Below are 23,819 nucleotides of genomic sequence, written 5' to 3'. Positions count from 1 at the left end.
ATTGATGTGCCATCCTGGATGAGCTACACTACCTGAGCCACTTGTGTGAGTTGTAGAGTCCGTCTTGTGCTACCACAAGTGTGAAAGCACAACCAACATTCAAAAGTGACCAAAACATCAGCCAGAAAGCATTGGTACTGAGATGTGGTCTGTGGTTCCCACCTCCAGAACCACTTCTTTATTGAGGGTGTCTTGATAATTGCCAATAATTTCCATCTGTTGTCTATTCCATTTGCACAACAGCATGTGAAATTGATTGTCAGTCAGTGTTGCTTCCTAAGTGGACAGTTTGATTTCACAGAAGTTTGATTTACTTTGAGTTATATTCTGTTGTTTAACTGTTCCCTTTATTTTTTGAGCAGTGTATATATTGGTGAAGGCTTATAAAGGCTTCATGAAAAAGTGCGTCTTCATATGATCATTCGCTAATAAATACAACATGTAAATCTGCTTCATAAAAATGGACTTATAGAGCAATTATCAACATATTTCACATCTATGTTTGGTATGGATGTAATTTCAATGTTATTTTCTTGAATTCTTTTAGATTTAGGCTGAGGCTACATGGCAACTTTGGCAACAACATAAAGTGGGTACGGAAAGTATTCAAACCCTTTTAAATTTTTCACTCTTTGTTTCATTGCAGCCATTTTGGTAAATTTAGAAAAGTTCATTTTTTCTCATTAATGTACACTCTGCACCCCATCTTGACTGAAAAAATAAACAGAGAAATTTGTGCAAATTTATTAAAAAAGAAAATGAAATATCACATGGTCATAAGTATGCAGACCCTTTGCTCAGTATTGAGTAGAAGCACCCTTTTGAGCTAGTACAGCCATGAGTTTCCTTGGAATGATGCAGCAAGTTTTTCACACCTGGATTTGGGGATCCTCTGCCATTCTTCCTTGCAGATCCTCTCCAGTTCCATCAGGCTGGATGGTGAAGATTGGTGGACAGCCATTTTCCTGTCTCTCCAGAGATGCTGAATTGGGTGTAGGTCAGGGTTCTGGCTGGGCCAGTCAAGAATGGTCACAGAGTAGTTCTGAAGCCACTCCTTTGTTATTTTAGTTGTGTGCTTAGGATCATTTTTTTGTTGGAAGGTAAACCTTCTGCCAAGTCTGAGGTCCAAAGCACTCTGGAAGAGGTTTTCATCCAGGATATCTCCGTACTTGGCCGCATTCATGTTTCCTTCAGTTGCAACTAGTCATCCTGTTCCTGCAGCTGAAAAACACCCCCATAGCAGGATGCTGCCACCACCATGTTTCACTGTTGGGATAGCATTGGGCAGGTGATGAGAAGTGCCTTGTTTTCTCCACATATACCACTTAGAATTATCACCAAAAAGTTCTATCTTTGTCTCATCAGACCAGAGAACTTTATTTTTCATAGTCTGGGAGTCCTTCATGTGTTTTGTTCAGCAAACTCTATGCGGGCTTTCATATGTTTTGCACTGAGGAGAGGCTTCTGTCGGGCCACTCTGCCATAAAGGCCTGACTGGTGGAGGGCTGCAGTGATAGTTGACTTTATGGAACTTTCTCCCATCTCCCTACTACATCTGTTGAGCTCAGCCACAGTGATGTTGGGGTCCTTCTTTACCTCTCTCACCAAGGCTCTTCTCCCATGATTGCTCAGTTTGGCTGGACGGCCAGGTCTAGGAAGACTTCTGGTGGTCCCAAGCTTCTTTCATTTAAGGATTATGGAGGCCACTCTGCAAATAAGAACCTTGAGTACTGCACAAATTCTTTTGTAATCTTGGCCAGATGTGTGCCTTGCTACAATTCTGTCTCTGAACTCCTTGGCCAGTTCCTATGACCTCATGATTCTCATTTGGTTTGACATGCACTGTGAGCTGTGAGGTCTTATATAGACAGGTGTCTGCATTTCCAAATCAAGTCCTATCAGTTTAATTAAACACAGCTGGACTCCTATGTAGGATTAGAACCATCTCAAGGAGGATCACAAGGAAATGGACAGCATGTGACTTAAATATGAGTGGCTGATCAACAGGTCTGAGTATGACTTATAACCATGTGATATTTCAGTTTTTCTTTTTTAAGTAATTTGCAAAAATGTCTACATTTTTTCAGTCAAGAAGAGGTGCAGAGTATAAATTAATGAGAAAAAAGTGAACATTTTTGAATTTACCAAATGGATGTAATGAAACAAAGAGTGAAAAATTTAAAGGGGTCTGAATACTTTCCGTACCCACTGTGGGTCGTACGGCCAAAGATCATCATGTGCAGCTGCTACATCATAGTGCAAGCGAATTGGGCTCCATTGTGACCCTGTGGGAACCGGGACAGGCAAGTTAAAAAAAATCTGACCTGGTGGAATTTTGTGGGACTTGCTTTTTCAGGCCATTGAGGTGTGATGCAGTATCATGATCACCCAATGATAATGTGCCATGTGACCTGTGTTGCAGCCAATGTCACTATGTAGTCTCAATCTTATTTTTAGATTTAATGACATGTCAAATACGTTAAAAAATTCTGATTGTTGGGGTACACCTCATGCTTGGGAGTCACTAATACCATCACAATCTCCAGAAAGTGTAAATCATGTTTTTAGGAAACAAGTTTTTTCCTTATTGAGTAAGACTCACCCCCTGTGAAAACAGTGAGTGCACTCAATCTTTACTTGTTTGATTTAGCCATCATATGTGTTATGCAACTAAGTAGTACAGTTGAAAATATGTCCATTATTCTGCCCTTAACCCCTTCACGACCTTGCGATTTTCCGATTTTCACGCTTGTTTTTTGCTCCCCTTCTTTCCAGATAAAATAACTTATTTTTCTGTCAATATAGCAGTATGATGGCTTGCTTTTTAGCGGGCTGAGTTGTACCTTTGAATGACATAATTGATTTTACCATATACTGTACTGTAAAACGGGAAAAAAAAATCCAAGTGCAATGAAATTGCAAAAGAAGTGCAATTCCACAATTGCTTTTTGTCTTTTTTATTTACCATGTTCACTATATAGAAAACCTAACGGGGTAATATGATTCCACAGGTCAGTATGAGTACGCAGATACCAAACATGTAGAGGTTCTTTTATATTTAAGTAGTGAAAAAAAATCTCAACATTGTAAGAAAAAACAATTTCCTTATGTGTCCATTTTCCGAGACATGTAGCATCTCCATTTTTCATGATCTGGGGTTGGACAATAGTGTATTTTTTGCACCCCAAGCTGATGGTCTTTTTTATACAATTTTGTGGTAGATACAATATTTAATCATCTGTTACTGCATTATTTTGTAATCATAGGCAGATTATAATGAAGACAATTTGGGCTAGCTCCCGATGCCCAAGTCTCTGGGGGGCCCATGGCCAGATTGCCTTCCTGAAGCTCCACTGCCGATGATGCCGAATGGCAGCGCAGCTCCATGGCAGCCGTTTTTGCCTTGCTGTGACGCGTGCCTGCACAATGACATCATCAGCTAGCGCTAGCATGTACATGCTGCCACAAGTATACTTGGAGCCTCGGGGACCAGAGCAGAGCACTGAGGAAATGGGAGCAATATGAGTATGGATTGTTTTTTTTATTAATATGTATATGTGATATGTGCCTATATATACAGGCTATGTGAGGGTTCATATTGTATATATGTTGCTATGTGGGGGGTTCATACTGTAAATAGGGAGTTATGTGGGGATCATACTGTATATATGGGGCTTTGTGAGGGCTTGTACTATATATAGAAGCCTATGTGAGGGCTCATGCTGTATATTGTGGCTCATACTGTATATAGGATGCTATATGGGGGCTCATACTGTAATTAGAGAGCTACAGTCATATGTAAAAGTTTGGGCACCCCTATTAATGTTAACCTTTTTTCTTTATAACAATTTTGGTTTTTCAACAGCTATTTCAGTTTCATATATCTAATAACTGATGGACTCAGTTATATTTCTGGATTCAAATGAGGTTTATTGTACTAACAGAAAATGTGCAATCTGCATTTAAACAAAATTTGACCGGTGCAAAAGTATGGGCACCCTTATCATTTTCTTGATTTGAACACTCCTAACTACTTTTTACTGACTTCCTGAAGCACTAAATTGGTTTTGTAACCTCATTGAGCTTTGAACTTCATAGCCAGGTGTATCAAATCATGAGAAAAGGTATTTAAAGTGGCCACTTGCAAGTAGTTCTCCTATTTGATTCTCCTATGAAGAGTGGCATCATGGGCTCCTCAAAACAACTCTCAAATGATCTGAAAACAAAGATTATTCAACATAGCTTTTCAGGGGAAGGATACAAAAAGTTGTCTCAGAGATTTAACCTGTCAGTTTCCACTGTGAGGAACATAGTAAGGAAATGGAAGAACACAGGTATAGTTCTTGTTAAGCCCAGAAGTGGCAGGCCAAGAAAAATATCAGAAAGGCAGAGAAGAAGAATGGTGAGAACAGTCAAGGACAATCCACAGACCACCTCCAAAGACCTGCAGCATCATCTTGCTGCAGATGGTGTCACTGTGCATCGGTCAACAATACAGCGCATGCATAACGCCTTTTTGTATGACCAAACAACTCAATCTTTGTTTCATCAGTCCACAGGACCTTCTTCCAAAATGTAACTGGCTTGTCCAAATGTGCTTTTGCATACCTCAGGCGACTCTGTTTGTGGCGTGCTTGCAGAAACGGCTTCTTTCGCATCACTCTCCCATACAGCTTCTCCTTGTGCAAAGTGCGCTGTATTGTTGACCGATGCACAGTGACACCATCTGCAGCAAGATGATGCTGCAGGTCTTTGGAGGTGGTCTGTGGATTGTCCTTGAATGTTCTCAGCATTCTTCTTCTCTGCCTTTCTGATATTTTTCTTGGCCTGCCACTTCTGGGCTTAACAAGAACTGTACCTGTGTTCTTCCATTTCCTTACTATGTTCCTCACAGTGGAAACTGACAGGTTAAATCTCTGAGACAACTTTTTGTATCCTTCCACTGAAAAGCTATGTTGAATAATCTTTGTTTTCAGATCATTTGAGAGTTGTTTTGAGGAGCCCATGATGCCACTCTTCATAGGAGAATCAAATAGGAGAACTACTTGCAAGTGGCCACTTTAAATACCTTTTCTCATGATTTGATACACCTGGCTATGAAGTTCAAAGCTCAATGAGGTTACAAAACCAATTTAGTGCTTCAGGAAGTCAGTAAAAAGTAGTTAGGATTGTTCAAATCAAGAAAATGATAAGGGTGCCCATACTTTTGCACCTGTCAAATTTTGTTTAAATGCAGATTGCACATTTTCTGTTAGTACAATAAACCTCATTTGAATCCAGAAATATAACTGAGTCCATCAGTTATTAGATATATGAAACTGAAATAGCTGTTGCAAAAACCAAAATTGTTATAAAGAAAAAAGGTTAACATTAATAGGGGTGCCCAAACTTTTACATATGACTGTATGTGTGAACTCATACTGTACATAGGAGCCTATGTGAGGGCTCATACTGTTTATAGGTGCTAATACTGTATAGAAGAAGCTATGTGGAGGCTCATACTGTACATAGGAGGCTATATGAGGCTCATACTGTATATGGGTCGCTATGAGCAGGCTCATACTGTATATCAGAGGCTATGTGGGTGTTGATACTCTTTATAGGGAGCTATGTGCGGGGTCATATTTTATATAGGGAGCTATGTGAGGGCTCATACTGTATATAGGGAGATATGTGGTGGCTCATACTATATATAGGAGGCTATATGAGAGCTCATACTGTATATAGGGAGCTATGCGGGGCTTATACCGCATATAGGAAGTTATGTGGGGACTTATAATGTATCTAGAGGGCTACGTAAAGGCTCGTACTGTATCTAGGTAGGTATGTGGGGCTCATACTGTGTATTGGGTGCTATGTGAGGGCTCATTGTGTATGTAAGGGGCTGTGTGTGGGCTCATATTGTATGCACAAGGCCATGTGGGAGCTCATACTGCATATAGGGAAGCTGTCTGGGGGCTCATATTGTATGTTGGGGCTATGTGGGGGGAAATTGCCTTCGCCTGTGAGCTGTTATCCTCATTGAAATTTGGATTTTGGTCTCCTTTTCTTGTCCTGATTGAATTAATTCCCTGATGAACTCCTGAATGACCAAAAGAGAGGGCTACATGTTGGAAGAAGCCATTAAGCTAAGTACACAACTGTTCATTCTACACTGCTCAAAAAAATAAAGGGAACACTTAAACAACAGAATATAACTCCAAGCAAATCAAACTTCTGTGAAATCTAACTGTCCACTTAGGAAGCAACACTGATTGACAATCAATTTCACAAACTGTTGTGCAAATGGAATAGACAACAGATGGAAATTTTTGGCAATTATCAATAAGGCCGTTTTCACATTTGCGCTTTTGAGCGCAGCGATGGCCTGCGCACGGCCGCCGCTAAGCCCCGCCCCTTGCCGCACCACCGCCGGTAGCTCCGCCTACCAGTGCATGACGCTGCATGCGTCCTGCATCCCCTATCTTTACCACTGGAGGCGCAGGCCGTGCGCAGTATGCGTTTGGCGGTGCATGCGTCCTTTTGACGGTGCGCCGACGAGCGCCAAACGCAACCTGCTGCAGTTTGGTTGCGGTCGGCGCACCGTCAAAAGGGCGCATGCGCCGCCAAATGCATACTGCGCACAGCCTGCGCCCCCAGTGATAAAGATAGGGGACGCAGGACGCATGCAGTGTCATGTGCCGGTAGGCGGAGCTACCGGCAGAGGCGCGGCAGGGGGCGGGGCTTAGTGGCGGCCGTGCGCAGGCCGTCACTGCGCTGAAAAGCGCAAATGTGAAACCGGCCTAAAGGAGTGGTTCTGCAGGTGGGGACCACAGACCACATCTCAGTACCAATGCTTTCTGGCTGATGTTTTGGTCACTTTTGAATGTTGGTTGTGCTTTCACACTCGTGGTAGCATGAGACGGACTCTACAACTCAAACAAGTGGCTCAGATAGTGCAGCTCATCCAGGATGGCACAATAATGCGAGCTGTGGCAAGAAGGTTTGCTGTGTCTGTCATGTAGTGTCCAGATGCTGCAGGCGCTACCAGGAGACAGGCCAGTACACCAGGAAACTTGGAGGGGACCGTACGAGGGCAACAACCCTGCAGCAGGACTGCTACCTCAGCCTTTGTGCAAGGAGGAACAGGAGGAGCACTGCCTAAGCCCTGCAAAATAACCTCCAGCAAGCCACAAATGTGCATGTGTCTGCACAAACGGTTAGAAACTGACTCCATGAGGATGGTCTGAGTGCCCGACATCAACAGATGGGGTTGTGCGCACATCCCAACACTGTGCAAGACACTTGGCATTTGCCACAGAACACCCAGAACACCAGGATTGACAAATTCGCCACTGGCGCCCTGTGCTCTTCACAGATGAAAGCTGGTTCACACTGAGCACATGTGACAGAGGTGACAGAGTCTGGAGACACAGTGGAGAGTGATCTGCTGCCTGAAACATCCTTCAGCATGACCTGTTTGGCAGTGGTTTCATGTGCTCACCAGAAGTAGCCTGACAGCCATTAGGTGCCGAGATGAGATCCTCAGACCCCTTGTGAGACCATATGCTGGTGCGATTGGCCCTGAGTTCCTCCTAATGCAGGACAATGCCAGACTTCATGTGGCTGGAGTGTGTCAGCAGTTCCTGCAAGATGAAGGCATTGAATCTATGGACTGGCCCGCCCATTCCCCAGACCTGAATCCGACTGAACACATCTGGGACATCATGTCTCGCACCATCTACCAACGTCACGTTGCACCACAGACTGTCCGGGAGTTGGCCAATGCTTTAGTCCAGGTCTGGGAGGAGATCCTTCAGGAGACCATCTGCCGCCTCATCAGGAGCATTCCCAGGCATGTGGAGGCCACACACAATACTGAGCATCATTTTGACTTGTTTGAAGGACATTACATTCCACTTTCCACATTACATTCCACTTTAATTTTGTGTGTGACTCCAAATCCAGGCCTCCATTGGTTAATAAATTTGATTTCCATTGATGATTTTTGTGTGATTTTGTTGTCAGCACATTCAACTTTGTACTGAGCAAAGTATTCAATGAGAATATTTCATTCATTCAGATCTAGGATGCGTTATTTGAGTGTTCCCTTTATTTTTTTGAGCAGTGTATAAAGAGTCTATCTATATAGAGCATAGTTCATGTCCATAGAAATTTGACTATGAGGTATCTGGATGTTTTGTGGTTTTAATTGCACTACCACTTGACTGGCCACTTATGAGTTGAAGAGTTATTTATTCTGGTCAAATTGTTGAAAAATATTGATGATATACCCTTTCATCCTCTCATATCTATATATGCAACCCTCAGCTGTCGGCTTCAGCAACACTGGTTATCAAGAATAGAGGGGCCTCCACTCTGATGTTTTTCATTATTTAAATATATCATTTAAAAAAACTGCGTGGGATCCCCCCCCATTTTTGACAACCATCCTTGCTAAAGCAGACAGCAGGGAGTTGGTATTCTCAGACTGGTAAGGGGCCATGGATGTTGCCCCTCAGCCTAAAAACCTAAAAATAGCACCCTGCAGCCATCCTCGTTGAGATCACCGATAGCACAGTGAGAAAAAGTTCACTGCAGTTTACCAAGAGAATTTCACTGTGGTGAAATTGAACTGCAGTGAACTCACCTCTGCACTGTTAGGCCGGAGTCACACTGGCGAGGAATACAGGAGAGTGAGAGGCGCTAAAAGCACGCATTAGACACGGACCAATGATTCTCTATGGGGTCACTCGCACCAGGCGTATATTTCTCCTCCGTATCCTACGCTCCGTGTCACTCGCAGCATGCTGCGATTGTCAGCGTACTACGGCCGTAATACGCCAATGCAAGTCTATGGGTGCGCAAAAAATACGGATTACACACGGAATATACATGTGACTTGCGAGAAATACGCACCCGGTGTCTTTTAGCAAAGCCGGCAATTCAGTGCACGATACAATAAACTCATATTGACAGGTTTAATAAAGAAACGAAAGAATAGATATATACACATAGAATACATACATATATATATATATATATATGCATTCTGTGTGTCTATATCTATTCTTTGGTTTCAGTTAGAAACCCTGTCATAGGGCTCCATTATATGTCCATTTTGCAAGCCTGCGAGAAAATCTCGCCATACGGATGCCATACGGATTACATACGGATGCTGACATGCGCAAAATACGCGACCACACCTTGATTACGGATGACATACGGAGCACTATTTTGCGCAGGTTAGTGTGACTCCAGCCTTAGACTTTTTCTCACTGTGTTAGTGGTGAGCTCACCGAAGTCACTGCAGTTCGTTAACCCAGCTGGGATGCAGCCTCAGTGACCGGCAGTAACCTCTATGACATCACTGCTAGTCACTGATTCATTCATCAGTAATTCTCAACCTGGACAGTCGCATCTTGGCATCGTCCAGGTTGAAACCTGTTTATCCCCCAGGCATGGATTACAACATGGGACAGAACGATCGACAGGAGAGAAATATTGTTGTTTTTTATTTTTGTTTTATTATAGAAGACAAAAATAAAAAAGAAAAAGTTTGTTTTGTTTTATTTCAAATAAAGAACTTTATACTTGCTGTGTCATTATTTACAATACAACTATAGGATTAGTATTGTAAAATGTCTTATAGACGCCTCTCCATTACTAATCTGTGGGCTTGATGTCACCTGACAATACAAATATGAACCCCACTTGCCACCGTTACTGGGTAAGTGGGAAGAACCTGGCAAAGTACCAGAACTGGGGCATCTAATAAATGCACCTTTTCTGGGTGGCTGCTGGCTTCTGTTTTTAGGCTGGGGAGGGCCAATATCCATGACCCCTTACCAGCCTGATAATACAATCCCCCAGCTCTCTGCTTTAGCAAGGCTAGTTGTCCAAAATGGCAGGGACCGCACACCATTTTTTAAAATTATTTAAATAATTTAAAAGATCGGAGTGGGGTCCCCTCTATTCTTCATACCCAGCTTTACTAACGCTGAAAGCTAAGAGTTGCAGTCCCCAACTTTGAGTTTTGTCTGGCTGGTTATCAAAAATACAGGGGAACCTCCCATAAGCCGTTCCTACTCTCACCATTAATAAAAAAAAAAAAACAGCTAAATTTTTGTGATTTTTCTTTGTATTTTTGCATTTTGTGCAAGCTGGGGTGTGGCCTCCCTCTCCTGAGCTGGAAATTGTATTTAAAGGCTTCCCCTGACTGGTGTCCAGTAGTTGGGACCCGATCCTTGTCTGCCCTTATTCACACAGACGTCAACTTTGACACATGATAAGGTTATTAATACTAGACAGTGAAGGACCGCCCCGACCACAGAGTCACCTTGTCGATGGTGGGACGGCTTTTATGCTATGTTTGATCAAATACAGTATTACTAAGAACTCTGTATGATTTAAATGCACTTTTGCTTTTTACTTATTTTATAATAGCAGGGTTTTTTCATTTTGTCTTTTGTAGGTTTTGTATGCTTTTTGGCCATGTGAACATGCATTTATATGCTGCATGTGTACCAACTCAAACCAAGCTCAATTTTTTTGTTTTTTCTTTGTAGCTTTGCTAGTTTTGCATTCTGTGCAAGCTGGGATGTGGCCTCCCTCTCCTGAGCTGGAAATTGTATTTAAATGCTTCCCCTGACTGGTGTCCAGTAGTTGGGACCCGGTCCTTGTCTGCCCTTATTCACACAGACGTCAACTTTGACACATGATAAGGTTATTAATACTAGACAGTATAGGACCGCCCCGACCACAGAGTCACCTTGTCGATGGTGGGACAGCTTTTATGCTATGTTTGATCAAATACAGTATTACTAAGAATTCTGTATGATTTAAATGCACTTTTGCGTTTTACTTATTTAATTATAGCAGGGATTTTTCATTTTGTCTTTGGTAGGTTTTGTATGCTTTTTGGCCATGTGAACATGCATTTATATGCTGCATGTGTACCAACTCAAACCAAGCTTAATTTTTGTGTTTTTTCTTTGTATTTTTGCATTCTGTGCAAGCTGGGGTGTGGCCTCCCTCTCCTGAGCTGGAAATTATATTTAAAGGCTTCCTCTGACTGGTGTCCAGTAGTTGGGACCCGGTCCTTGTCTGCCCTTATTCACACAGACGTCAACTTTGACACATGATAAGGTTATTAATACTAGACAGTGAAGGACCGCCCCGACCACAGAGTCACCTTGTCGATGGTGGGACGGCTTTTATGCTATGTTTGATCAAATACAGTATTACTAAGAACTCTGTATGATTTAAATGCACTTTTGCTTTTTACTTATTTAATTATAGCAGGGTTTTTTTCATTTTGTCTTTTGTAGGTTTTCTCACTATTATTAGCAGCAGCAGGCGTCGGCTGATGGGAGGAGTAGTCCCATCAGCCAAAACCAATGACTGGAGACAAACTTTATACCTCCAATCACTCATGCTCTCATTTGACAACGTGGGAAGGGAGGCTGTCTGACCGGGGGTAATGATTTTTCTACCTTACTTTACTGTTCAGGTTTAATCATCTTTACTCATGTTATATCCTGTAGCCCCTTGGAAAAATTAATCCCCCACCCCTGTTCTATTTTGTATAGCGCTATGTTATAGTGCTGTACATAAGGTAGAAATTTGCGCTGCAAGCTACGCACGCCATTATCTCTGTCGTTTTCCAACTACAGATGTGCACCAGAGCACCTGTGTGTTACTCACATGACCTATCACATGATCTACCAAAGGGGATCATGCGACAAGTTACTTAATACATCAGGTATCTGGGGGGCACATGCCTTCTAAGCTGCCCGAGGCCCTGGCTACTCTTAATCTGCCACTGATTGCAATGTTGCAGTGGCCAGCAAGACATAATTCTGGCCTTTCAATTTTTTTTCTCTTTACGTTGTTTACTGATGTGGTTTATTGTTTTTCTATTGTGATGGATCAGACATTTCTGAACGCAGTGATGCCAAGTCCTGTATGTGTGTTTTTTATTGTTTTATTTTCAATTCTGCAAAAGAGAGGGTGATTTTCAACTTTTGTGTTTTTTTATTTTTTTTTAAACTTTTTACTTGCTTCAATAGTCCTCTTAGATGACTTGTAGCTGCGATCATCCAATTGCCTGTGCAACACATTGCAAGTTTTCAACACTCAAGATCTCCTTTCAACCCCAGTCATGGGCCAGCATTATAGAAAATTTAAAATGACAGGCATGATGGGTGGGGCCTGTGATGCACTTTCATTTGGAGTGTTTTAAATGCTGTTGTCAGTGATTAATAGTGGCATTTAACTGGTTAACAGCCATGAGTGGATCTCTGCGCCGGAGCCCGCATCAAAAGGCAAGCACATGACCTTTGAAATACCTTATAATAATAATAATGATTTTATTTTTATAGTGCCAACATATTCCGCAGCACTTTACATTTTAGAGGGGACTTGTACAGACAATAAAAGACAATACAGAATAACAATAATCAAATAAATCAACAGATACTAAGAGGAGTGAGGGCCCTGCTCACAAACTTATAATCTAGGAGGAAATAGGAAATAGGCGGGACACAAAAGTTGGATGGTAACAATTGCTTTCATTGAGTTGACCAGCCATAATGTAATAAATCCGGTGTTAATGTAATGCTGCATGAACTGGTTACCAACCATTATGTGTAAAAGTAAAGACACAGTGGGCTATTAAATGCATAAAGTGCATGAGAACATGATACAAGGATCCTGATTATGAAGAAAATTTTGAATGGGCAACACAGAGATAGTTAGATAAATGTGGTAGGCTAGTCTGAAGAAATGCGTTTTTTGGACACGCTTAAAAATATTAATCAAATTATCCTGGATAATGCATTCCAAAGAATTTGCGCAGCACTGGAGATGTCTTGGAGATGAGAGGTTGTGAATATTGAGGATGTTAACCTTAGGTCATTTGCAGAACAGGGCATGGCTATCGTGGTAGACTCAGACAAGGGAGGAGATGTAGGGTGGTGCTTAACTGTGGAGTGCTTTGTGGGTGAGAGTGATAAGTTTATATTGAACTGTTATGAATGAGTCACCGTAGGAGGCAAAAACAGAAATACTAGCTAAGTCCAGAAAACCAGAGAAGTTGGCAGCTATCAGATTGCAGACCCCTGAACCTATCAACAACAACTAGCAGTAGCCGTGGGGGGTTCCTACGGTGCCATAGACCCCTCGATCACAGCCGGAGAACTAAATAGCCTAAAGACAGAAAGGGAAATCTAAACTGCCCCAGAGCAGACCCCAAAGCAATAGGCAGCCCCCAACATATAATGACGGTGAAGCAAGATGATAAAACACTCACACAGATAGAAAGATAGGCTGAGCAAATGATGGGGCCCAAGCTAACTAAATAGGACAGGATAGAAAAGCTGCTGTCTGCAATCCGCCAAAACCCTATCAAAACAACAGCCAACAGACTGATAGGGGAAAAAAGCCCTGAAGACGCTAGGCTTCAAAAAGACTAAATCAGTACTCAGGTATTTTCTGAAGACAGAGCAAAAAGGAATTCAGCTCACCCAGCAGGGAATGGCAGAAATCCAGAAAAACAAGGCAAAACAAAACCAAAACACAAATGCAAACAGCAGAGCAGAAAACTTAGCTCTTGAGGAGCAGGAATCAGACTGGTCTCCTAGAATCCCTCTGAGACATCACCAGCAAGGCAGAAGGGCGTCGGCTGCCTTATATCCAGTCAGCAATTCCAGTCACCCAGTCATCATCATCCTGCTCAGGTGCTTGGTAATCTGCCTCACTACCTTCCTTCACCAGAAGAGGGAGTTCATCAGACCTCAATGGTGAAGGGGAAAATGAACTCACAACAGTACCTCCCCCTTGAGGAGGGGTCACCGAACCCTCAACCACGCCACCAGGGCGATCAGGGTGAGCCCGATGAAAGGCACGCACCAATCTTTTGGCATGAATATCAGAGGCAGAGACCCAGGAATTATCCTCCTGACCATAACCCTTCCACTTAACCAAATACTGGAGTCTCTGTCTAGGCAGACGGGAATCCAGTATCTTCTCTACCTCATATTCCATGTTACCTTCAACCAATACAGGGTCCGGAGGTGCCACCCCAGGAACAACTGGTTCAACAAACCTTTTCAACAAAGTCTTATGAAACACATTATGGATTTTAAATGTGACAGGAAGAGCCAAATGAAAAGAGAACGGATTAATAATCTCCAAAATCTTGTAAGGTCCAATAAATCTAGGCTTAAACTTAGGAGAAGCCACCTTCATAGCGATATTTTTTGATGATAACCAAACCATATCACCAACCTTAAACTGGGGACCAATGGTCCTATGTCGGTTGGAAAACCGCTGGGCCTTTTCCTGGGAGAGAGATAACTTATCCACCACTTGGTCCCAGATCTGGTGCATTCTCTCCACCACAGTGTCAACACCTGGGCAGGCAGAAGGCTCCACCTGCCCTGAAGAAAATCGAGGATGAAACCCAAAGTTACAAAAAAAGGTGACATCAAAGTGGCAGAACTAGCTCTATTATTTAAAGCAAATTCGGCCAAGGGCAAAAATGAAACCCAATCATCCTGATCAGCGGAAATAAAACATCTCAAATACGACTCCAACGTCTGGTTTGTTCTCTCCGTCTGCCCATTGGTCTGAGGGTGAAAAGCAGATGAGAAGGACAACTGAATTCCCAGCTTGGAACAGAAAGTCCTCCAAAATCTAGACACAAACTGAACTGCTCTGTCAGGTCAGATACAATGTTCTCAGGAATCCCATGCAAGCGAACCACCTGTTGCAAAAAACAGGGGCACCAACTCAGAGGAAGATGGCAACTTAGGGAGTGGTACAAGATGAACCATCTTAGAGAACCTATCACAAATCACCCAAATAACAGTCATTCTCTGAGAGACAGGCATATCAGAGATGAAATCCATTGAAATATGGGTCCATGGCCTCCTGGGGACCGGCAAAGGCATCAACAACCCACTAGAGCGAGAACAAGGTTTAGACCGGGAGCAAGTCCCACAGGACTGCACAAAATTCCTGACATCACGAGACAAGGCGGGCCATCACTTTCTTCTTCCACTGGTCAGGAACATACAACTTTCCACTGGGACAATGCTCAGGTTTGTCCTCATGGATCTCTTCCAGAGCACATCTCAAATCGGGCGAGATGGCCGAAAGAACTACCCCTTCGCCTAAGATGGTAGCAGGCTTGGTCACCACAGGAGAATCAGCAAAGAAGCTCCTAGAGAGAACGTCAGCCTTGACATTCTTAGTGCCAGGAAGAAAAGAGACCACAAAATCAAAAGGTGTAAAAAACAAGGCCCACCTAGCCTGTCTAGGGTTCAAGCGTTTGGCCGACTCCAGGTAGATCAAATTCCTGTGGTCAGTGAGGACCACGACTTGATGTTTAGCTCCCTCCAACCAATGTCTCCACTTCTCAAATGCCCATTTCATGTCTAACAGTTCCCGATTCCCCACATCATAGTTACGTTCAGATGGAGAGAACTTTCAGGAAAAGAAAGCACAGGGATTCATTTTAGATGTTACAGGATCCTTTTGGAACAAAACAGCTCCTGCACCAATCTCAGAAGCGTCCACCTCTACCTGGAACGGGAGTGAGACATCAGGTTGCCGCAAAACCGGGACAGAAGTGAATCTTCGCTTCAGCTCCTGAAAGGAAGAAACAGCCTCCAGAGACCAATTCAACACATCAGCACCCTTCTTAGTCAGATCAGTCAGTGGCTTGGCAATACTAGAAAATGTTGCTATAAATTTCCGATAAAAATTAGCAAAACCCAAAAACTTCTGGAGGGCCTTCAAAGAAGTGGGCTGAACCCAATCATAAATGGCCTGTACCTTGGCCGGGTCCATTTCAATAGTTGACGGAGACAAAATAAATCCCAAAAATGAAATCCTCTGTACCCCAAAAAGGCATTTCAATCCTTTGACATACAGGGAATTCTCCCTCAAGATCGGGAACACAGTCCGAACATGTTCCACATGAGAATCCCAATCCTTGGAGAAGATCAAAATATCATCCAGATAGATAATCAAAAATGTATCCACAAAGTCCCGGAAAATGTTGTTCATGAAGCACTGGAAGACAGAAGGGGCTATATTAGTGAGCCCAAAAGGCATCACCAGGTACTCAAAATGTCCCTCCGGAGTATTAAACGCCGTCTTCCATTCATACCCATGCTTAATGCGGATAAGATTATACGCCCATCTGAGGTCAAGCTTTGTAAACCAGCAAGCACCTTTAACTCTGGAGAATAGATCCGAAATCAGGGGTAACGGATACTGATATTTAATAGTAATTTTGTTGAGGGCACGATAATCATACAAGGCCTTAATGAACCATCCTTTTTGGCCACGAAAAAATCCCGGCACCTAAGGGTGAAGAGGATGGTCTAATATGACCCTTCTCCAACACCTCCTTAATATAGGATCGCATAGCCTCGTGCTCGGGTACAGAAAAATTGAAGAGCCGACCCTTGGGAAATTTACACCCCAGGCTCAGTTCAATTGCACAGTCATAACTCCTATGAGGAGGCAAAGACGCAGACTCATTCTCACTCTCACTAAATACATCATAAAAGTCAGCCAAATAGTCAGGAACATCATGCGACTGAGGAGAGGTGGAAAAAACCGGAGCCTCACTAAGGGCACACCGGCAACCCCAACTCACCACAGATACAGATTTCCAATCCAAAACTGGATTATGAATTTGCAACCAGGGAAACCCCAGAACAATGGTATCATGCAAATTATGCAACACCAAAAATCTGCAATTTTCTTGATGGTCTGGGGCGACCCGCATTACCACCTGGGTCCAAAACTGAGGTTTATTTTTCGCCAAAGGAGTGGCATCAATCCCTCTCAAAGGGATAGGCGTCCGCAGAGGTGTCATCGGAAATCCACAACGTTTAGCAAAATCCAAGTCCATTAGGTTCAGGGCTGCTCCCGAATCCACAAAAGCCTTGGCGGAAAATATGGACAGGGAGCAAATCAGAGTAATTGCCAGAAGAAACTTAGGTTGAACACCACCCACAGAAAACGTGTGTGCAAAACATTTCTCTCATTTAGGACAGACAGAAATAATATGCGAGGCATCTCCACAAAAAAAACACAGCTTATTACGCCTTCTGAACTCCTGACGTTGCTCCCAGGACAAAACTCACATTGCATAGGTTCAGACACTTGTTCAACAGGTGGCAACACCTCTCGTGCAGTCCTGCGTTCACGTAAACGCCGATCAACCTGAATGGCTAATGACATAGAATCGTCAAGACCAGAGGGAACAGGAAATCCCACCGTAGTATCTTTTACGGCTTCTGACAAACCCTTCCGAAAGAGAGCTGCCAAGGCATTATCATTCCAGGTAGTAAGGACCGCCCATTTTTGGAATTTTTGACAGTACAATTCTGCAGAATCTCGACCCTGGCTCAATGCCAACAGGGTCTTTTCAGCCTGATCAATAGCATTAGGTTCGTCATACAACAACCCCAAGGCTTGAAAAAATGCGTTCACATTAGTCAGAATAGGATCATCTGGTTTCAAAGAAAATGCCCAATCCTGGGGATCGCCATGCAGCAAAGAGATGACAATTTTAACCTGCTGCGCGGAGCTCCCTGACGAGTTAGGCTTTAACGCAAAAAACAATTTACAATTATTTTTGAAATTCAAAAATTTTGACCGATCCCCAAAAAACACATCAGGAGTAGGGATCTTTGGTTCAGCAGCATGTGAATGAGCAAGGTAGGTGGAAATTCCCTGCACTTCCGCAGTGAGCTGCTCCACACGTTCAGACAATCGCTTTATCTCCATTGAGAGAAAAAAAAATTCCCCCTACGGCCTCAGAGATATAGAGGAAAAAATATACACACTTTTTTTTTTTTTTTTTAACAATTCTTTCCTGCTATTGAGTACCCTAGGATCTGCGGTATGGCTGGTGATTCTGTTATGAATGAGTCACCATAGGAGGCAAAAACAGAAATACTAGCTAAGTCCAGAAAACCAGAGAAGTTGGCAGCTATCGGATTGCAGACCCCTGAACCTATCAACAACAACTAGCAGTAGCCGTGGGGGGTTCCTACGGTGCCCTAGACCCCTCGATCACAGCCGGAGAACTAAATAGCCTAAAGACAGAAAGGGAAATCTAAACTGCCCCAGAGCAGACCCCAAAGCAATACGCAGCCCCCAACATATAATGACGGTGAAGCAAGATGAAAAAACACTCACACAGATAGAAAGATAGGCTTAGCAAATGATGGGGCCCAAGCTAACTAAATAGGACAGGATAGAAAAGCTGCTGTCTGCAATCCGCCAAAACCCTATCAAAACAACAGCCAACAGACTGATAGGGGAAAAAAGCCCTGAAGACGCTAGGCTTCAAAAAGACTAAATCAGTACTCCGGTATTTTCTGAAGACAGAGTAAAAGGAATTCAGCTCACCCCAGCAGGGAATGGCAGAAATCCAGAAAAACAAGGCAAAACAAAACCAAAACACAAATGCAAAAAGCAGAGCAGAAAACTTAGCTCTTGAGGAGCAGGAATCAGACTGGTCTCCTAGAAATCACCAGCAAGGCAGAAGGGCACTGGCTGCCTTATATCCAGTCAGCAATTCCAGTCACCCAGTCATCATCATCCTGCTCAGGTGCTTGGTAATCAGCCTCACTACCTTCCTTCACCAGAAGAGGGAGTTCATCAGACCTCAATGGTGAAGGGGAAAATGAGAGGGAATAGGGTCACTGGTGCAAGTAGTAGGACGAGAAGATGCAAGGAGCCTGATCACTTCTTTTTCCGTGACAGGTTCAAAGACAGAGAGTTAGCTAGAATCAGTGGGGGAGTGAGGACAGTGCATGGTATGAGGGGATTGGGAGAAAATTTCCTGTTGGATATGGTCAATTTTTTCTTTGAAATAATTGGCCAGATCATCAGCGGGGAGATCCATGGTTGGGGCCTGCACTTTTGGATTGGGTAGGCAATAAAAAGTGTCAGAGACGTTTCGGGTTATTGAATAGTGAGATGATGCGGATGTTGTAATAGGTTTGTTTGGAGAGCTGAAAGGCAGAGTTGTATGTTTTAAGCATAAACTTGTAAAGGATGAAATCTTTGGGCAGATTGGATTTTCTCCACAGACGTTCAGCACACTTGGAGAACTGCTGTAGGAAATGTGTTTGCAGCATGTGCCAGGGTTATCACCAACTGTGCCAAGTTGTTCTATGTATAGGAGGTGCAGCTTCATCCAGGGAAATTTGCAGTATTTCATTATAATGTTTTGGTGCAGAATCAGGACATGAGAGGGAGGAGATTGGGGCCAATGATGACTGCAAATACTTCATAAGTTTCTGGGTGTTAATGGCACATACATTTATATAAGTGTGGAAAGAGGGGGTGTCCTGAGTGGGATGACAGTTATTAACAGAGAATGAAAGAAGGTTGTAGTCAGAGAGTGACCTGTGCATCAAAGCTCGTGAAGAGGTTAAAGAGTTATCTCATTAAAGAAAACTTTTTTCAGAATGTAAAGGCCCTTTTACACTTAGCGATGCACCAGCGATCCGACCAGCGATCCGACCCGGTCAGGTTCGCTGGTGCATCGCTAAATGATCGCTGGTGAGCTGTCACACAGGCAGACCTCACAGCGATGCAGCAGGACGCAGCACACGATACTCACCTTTCACACACAGCGATCCTGACGTCCTCCCGCCCGCCTCCACGCGTCGCTCGTCTCACACAGCAGGAAGCCCAGCAGGAAGCGCCCGACGAGAAATGGAGCCGGACATTCTCGTGCGATCAGCGATGGACAGCGGGGGAGCCGGTCGGAGGTAAGTATCACACATAACGATATCGCTATGTGTAAAACCCCCTTAACCGTCCTCACCTGGAAAGTCTTTTCTGGCCATAAATGTATTACTGCAGGGGCAGACACACACAGTATATGGCCCCTTTGCAATCCAATAGCTCATTGTCTCTGTGCCAGATGCTGTTTGCTGCCTTTGAAGTGGTAGTGGGCCCCCTAACCTCTTGGGCCCCTGTGAACTAATAGTATGTCTGCATGTAATTTCATGTCTGCCTTTAAGCTACGTGGGCGAGTACGCCAGAGAAGGAGATTCTGAAAAGAGATTATTTAAATGGATAAAGGTTCTTCCAAGACCCAACCTAGAGCAACATTCTATACATTTACATCTGCTTTTTTATAATTTTATATTAAGAAAAAATGTATTCCTTCTTGATTATCGTGACTGATTATCCTATGCCTGATAAAGTCTACCACTTAAACCCATATTAGCAAAACGTAAACATTGGTGTATTTCTGGGCAAAACATTTGTAATTTATACATATGCAACCTTTGTTAGTAAATGATCAGTCTCGTTAAATCCCTAATTTGAAAATTGGCGCCATTTAGTCTATTTACCACCGGAGGGCAGTAGTACAGCATGAAAACAATGTGCACACTAGCAAGGTGGAATAAAAGGAAGGCCAGAACGGTAACGATTTATTTAACGACGTATTGTTCATGCCTTCAGTAAACCTGTCATCTCTACCAATGTCTTTTCAAATTCAGAATGTAACATAATAGTTAGCCTGGCATTGCCTGCTGTGTTCATCTTCTCTCTCGCGCCTGTTCTCACTGTCTGAATATCTCGGATGTTCTGAAAAGATACACGTGATTTCTTTCGGCTGATAATGAAATATTATATTATGAGAAGTAGTCTTCATCTGTACAGAGCAATACATTTAAGATCCTTGTGATAGAGGAAATTCTCAAGATGTTATTCGCCTTTGCCAAATAGTATTGAAATGTAAAAGTTTCTGTGTGATTTTCTTCTTTTTACTTTGTTTGTATATGTTTCTATGCCTCTCTTTGCTTTCTTCTCTGGCTTTGCCACTTTATAAAGAAGGTAGGAAGGTTAATGCTAAGGCTCCATCATGGGCAATAAAGCTTTCCACCTTAAAGGGGTTGTCCTGTCCAAATCAATAAGTCTGCAGTCACTCTGTGTGACTGCAGAAATACGAACCCCTCCAGCACATGCACTGGGCATCTCGGGGATTTCCTGTTTATAGACCCAGGACCTGAGGGTATGTATGAGTTAAATATACCCCCAGCTGTGCCCCATCTAGTGACACCTCCGGCCAGTGGGCGCAGATGACTAGAGGGTGGGGCCTCGCTCCATAAAGGTGTATGGAGCGCGAGGCCGTACCCACTGGCCGGGGGTATATATAACTCATACATACTGTACCCTTAGGTCCTGGGTCTGAAACCAGGAAATCCCAGAGATGTCCAGTGGGTGCTCTGGAGGGGTTCATAAGTCTGCAGTCACACTTAGTGACTGAAGCCATCGATTTGGACCAGACAACCCCTTTAAGGTGGAAAGCTTTACTGCACATGATGCCTCCCAAATATTAACCTTCCTACCTTCTTTACAACAAGATAACCCCATTAAGTGAAAATATACAAAAAAATGCAAATAAAAAAAAATGATAAAACTTCCAGGTAAAGCACATGATGCAAAAAAAAAAAAGACCCATGTAGTATAAGGCAAGATAGATTACATACCCTCGGGGTATTCCATGACGCTGATCTCTCCTTCAAACCACATATCCAAGCCCTTTCCACTTCCTGCCAACTTCAACTCAAAAATATTTCACGAATCCGTTCATTCCTCAACCAAAAATCTGCAAAAACCCGAGTCCATGCCCTCATCATCTCCCGATCTGACTACTGCAACCTCCTGCTCTGTGGCCTCCCCTTGAACACTCTCGCACCCCTCCAATCTATTCTAAACTCTGCTGCCCGACTAATCCACCTGTTCTCCCACTATTCCCCAGCTTCTCCCCTCTGTCAATCCCTTCACTGGCTCCCCATTGCCCAGAGACTCCAGTACAAAACCCTAACCATGGCATACAAAGCCATCCACAACCTGTCTCCTCCATACATCTGTGACCTCGTCTCCCGGTACTTTCCTGCACGCAACCTCCGATCCTCACAAGATCTCCTTCTCTACTTCACTCTTATCTCCTCTTCCCACAATCGCATACAAAATTTCTCTCGCGCATCACCCCTACTCTGGAACTCTCTACCACAACATATCAGACTCTCACCTACCATCGAAACCTTCAAAAAGAGCCTGAAGACCCACCTCTTCCGACAAGCCGATAACCTGCAGTAACCACCGATCGACCAAACCGCTGCACGACCAGCTCTACCCTCGCCTACTGTATTCTCACCCATCCCTTGTAGATTGTGAGCCTTCGCGGGCAGGGTCCTCTCTCCTCCTGTACCAGTTATGACTTGTATTGTTTAACATTATTGTACTTGTTTTTATTATGTATACCTCTCCTTACATGTAAAGCGCCATGGAATAAATGGCGCTATAACAATAAATAATAATAATACCCAGTACATAATATGTTCCATAGTATCAAAAATACAATTGCTTATGAGGATACAATGGATACTTAGATCTTATGGATCATATTGGTTACCCACATTAGTGAAGACCAATAGAAAACTCTAGGAGCAAAATGTTCCTGACTATTTTATACTGTGCAATGATATCCCATGTAAAAAAGTGCTAAGTGTGAATCAGGCCTGCAAAAGCAAAACTGGAAACCTTACAGGTGCAATAGAAAAATACTATAATACAATTAACAGACATCCCCATATAAATTTCACACCCTAATATATAAGGTGCTTATATATCCTATCACAGAATATAGAAGTTTGTTTCAGGGATAGTGTGCAGGGTCCCAATCAAGGGCGCACATGCTCATCCTGCAGTGAATAATTGAAACATTCTCTCTATTGGAGAGCTATACATAAAGCCAAAATCATGAGAAAGCAAGTGGAGATAATAAAATACAGAGGCACAACAATAAAAACATAGCAAACGGTATAGATGTACCATTAGGAGTAATTATTACTATTTAGCATATACCACCACTAGCCCCCTTGACGCGCGTTTTGCATGGCTTCCTAAGAAGGGGTTCAGTGTAGATCCATTCCTACCCTGAGAGATGCACCGTAAGAAGGAATTAGTGGGTATGCAGGCAGCTATGAGCATTGCAAGGGCAACAGACTTTAACCAGGTTCAACAAGATGTGCCAGAGATTAAGAAATAGGTAATCCGAGCAAAGCCTAGGAGATACTCCTGGTCACCAACTATCAGACAATGATAATCATTTTTCTGGGGGATTGCGGAAACTCCCAAAGTAAATGGACTGGTGACAACTGAAACATGACTGTTCCTTTGGGGTGTCTTTGGATACTCAGGATTCTTATGAAGAAATTCCATTGTGGGTCACAGTGACCCATAGAAGTTTAGAGTCGTTCCTACCAAAGTGTCGGGGAACTTCTCCTTAAAAATTAATAAAACTATTAAATGGCCAGATCTGTGCGTTACTCAAGAGCTCTTGTCACTGCAGTGTATAAGATTATTTTGGGATACAAGTACATTTTTTAAAATAATTTTTCTACATTGAATAACTAGAAGATATATCAAATAATACTGTTAGGCCAGACGCAGACAACCGTATTTCTGTCCGAGTGTGATCTTAACAAAATATGGGATCGCACTCAGACCAATGTAATGCTATAGGGCCGTGAACATGTCCAATTTTTTCCTTGGTCACAGCTGGTTAATGGAAAAATCACAACATGTCCAAGTGTTATCCGATATTTGGATCACACTTGGCTATACAAGTAGTGAGTCCATGGGAAACATCGGACTGCACTTGTATGACATCTACGTGTAATCCAATTTCCATGTACTGATACAGAGGAGAAGATAGAGAATTTTTTTACCATCTTTTCCTCATCCGAGGGGATCAGATCATACTATGATCACGCTCT

The sequence above is a fragment of the Dendrobates tinctorius genome, unplaced genomic scaffold (assembly GCF_039654945.1).
Source record: "Dendrobates tinctorius isolate UK_male_01 unplaced genomic scaffold, ASM3965494v1 ptg000098l, whole genome shotgun sequence".
NCBI lineage: Eukaryota > Metazoa > Chordata > Amphibia > Anura > Dendrobatidae > Dendrobates > Dendrobates tinctorius.
This window is presented reverse-complemented; position numbering follows the sequence as displayed.